Source organism: Camellia sinensis, chromosome 9 (genome assembly GCF_055761805.1).
Source record: "Camellia sinensis isolate YWXY chromosome 9, ASM5576180v1, whole genome shotgun sequence".
Lineage (NCBI taxonomy): Eukaryota > Viridiplantae > Streptophyta > Magnoliopsida > Ericales > Theaceae > Camellia > Camellia sinensis.
Window position 1 is genome coordinate 180,105,503 of NC_138969.1, and position 2,695 is coordinate 180,108,197.

The window sequence follows — 2,695 nt, forward strand, 5'->3', positions numbered from 1 at the left end:
GCATTACGGTTCGAACACTCGAACTGCTATACGGATTCTCCTGCACAGAGGCAGATATGTAATTACGTCGTTTACTTACCATTTCTGAAGCATTACGGTTCGAACACTCGAACACCTATACGGATTCTCCAGCACAGTGGCAGATATGTAAATACGGCTTTTACTTACCATTTCTCACGCATTACGGTTCGAGCACTCGAACACCTATACGGATTCTCCTGCACAGTGGCAGATATGTAAATACGACGTTTACTTACCATTTCTCACGCATTACGGTTCGAACACTCGAACTGCTATACGGATTCTCCTGCACAGAGGCAGATATGTAATTACGTCGTTTACTTACCATTTCTGAAGCATTACGGTTCGAACACTCGAACACCTATACGGATTCTCCAGCACAGTGGCAGATATGTAAATACGGCTTTTACTTACCATTTCTCACGCATTACGGTTCGAGCACTCGAACACCTATACGGATTCTCCTGCACAGTGGCAGATATGTAAATACAACGTTTACTTACCATTTCTCACGCATTACGGTTCGAACACTCGAACACCTATACGGATTCCCCTGCACAGTGGCAGATATGTAAATACGGCGTTTACTTACCATTTCTAACGTATTACGGTTCGAACCCTCGAACACCTATACGGATTCTCCTGGACAGTGGCAGATATGTAAATACGACGTTTACTTACCATTTCTCACGCATTACGGTTCGAACACTCGAACACCTATACGAATTCTCCTGCACAGTGGCAGATATGTAAATGCAGCGTTTACTTACCATTTCGCATGCATTACGGTTCGAACACTCGAACACCTATACGGATTCTCCTGCACAGTGGCAAATATGTAAATACGTCGTTTACTTACCATTTATGACGCATTACGGTTCGAACACTGTAACACCTGTACGGATTCTCCTGCACAGTGGCAGATATGTAAATACGGCGTTTACTTACCATTTCTCATGCATTACGGTTCGAACGCTAGAACACCAATACGGGTTCTCCTGCACAGTGGCAGATATGTAAATACGGCGTTTACTTACCATTTCTCATGCATTACGGTTCGAACACTCGAACACCTATACGGATTGTCCTGCACAGTGGCAGATATGTAAATACATTATTTACTTTCCATTTCTGACACATTACGGTTCTAACGCTCGAACACCTACACGGATTCTCCGGCACAGTGGCAGATATGTAAATACGGTGTTTACTTACCATTTCTCATGCATTACGGTTCGAACACTCGAGCACCTATACGGATTCTCCTGTACCGTGGCAGATATGTCAATACGGCGTTTACTTACCATTTCTCATGCATTACGGTTCGAACACTGTAACACCTGTACGGATTCTACTGCACAGTGGCAGATATGCAAATACGGTGTTTTCTTACCATTTCTCATGCAATACAGTTCGAACAATCGAACTGCTATATGGATTTTCCTGCACAGAGGCAGATATGTAATTACGTCGTTTACTTACCATTTCTGAAGCATTACGGTTCGAGCACTCGAACACCTATACGGATTCTCCTGCACAGTGGCAGATATGTAAATACGGTGTTTACTTACCGTTTCTCATGCATTACGGTTCGAACACTCGAGCACCTACACGGATTCTCCTGTACCGTGGCAGATATGTTAATACGGCGTTTACTTACCATTTCTCATGCATTACGGTTCGAACACTGTAACACCTGTACGGATTCTACTGCACAGTGGCAGATATGTAAATACGGCGTTTTCTTACCATTTCTCATGCATTACGGTTCGAACACTCGAACTGCTATACGGATTCTCCTGCACAGAGGCAGATATGTAATTACGTCGTTTACTTACCATTTCTGAAGCATTACGGTTCGAACACTCGAACACCTATACGGATTCTCCAGCACGGTGGCAGATATGTAAATACAGCTTTTACTTACCATTTCTCACGCATTACGGTTCGAACACTCGAACACCTATACGGATTCTCCTGCATAGTGGCAGATATGTAAATACGACGTTTACTTACCATTTCTCACGCATTACGGTTCGAACACTCGAACTGCTATACGGATTCTCCTGCACAGAGGCAGATATGTAATTACGTCGTTTACTTACCATTTCTGAAGCATTACGGTTCGAACACTCGAACACCTATACGGATTCTCCAGCACAGTGGCAGATATGTAAATACGGCTTTTACTTACCATTTCTCACGCATTACGGTTCGAGCACTCGAACACCTATACGGATTCTCCTGCACAGTGGCAGATATGTAAATACGACGTTTACTTACCATTTCTCACGCATTACGGTTCGAACACTCGAACTGCTATACGGATTCTCCTGCACAGAGGCAGATATGTAATTACGTCGTTTACTTACCATTTCTGAAGCATTACGGTTCGAACACTCGAACACCTATACGGATTCTCCAGCACAGTGGCAGATATGTAAATACGGCTTTTACTTACCATTTCTCACGCATTACGGTTCGAGCACTCGAACACCTATACGGATTCTCCTGCACAGTGGCAGATATGTAAATACAACGTTTACTTACCATTTCTCACGCATTACGGTTCGAACACTCGAACACCTATACGGATTCCCCTGCACAGTGGCAGATATGTAAATACGGCGTTTACTTACCATTTCTAACGTATTACGGTTCGAACCCTCGAACA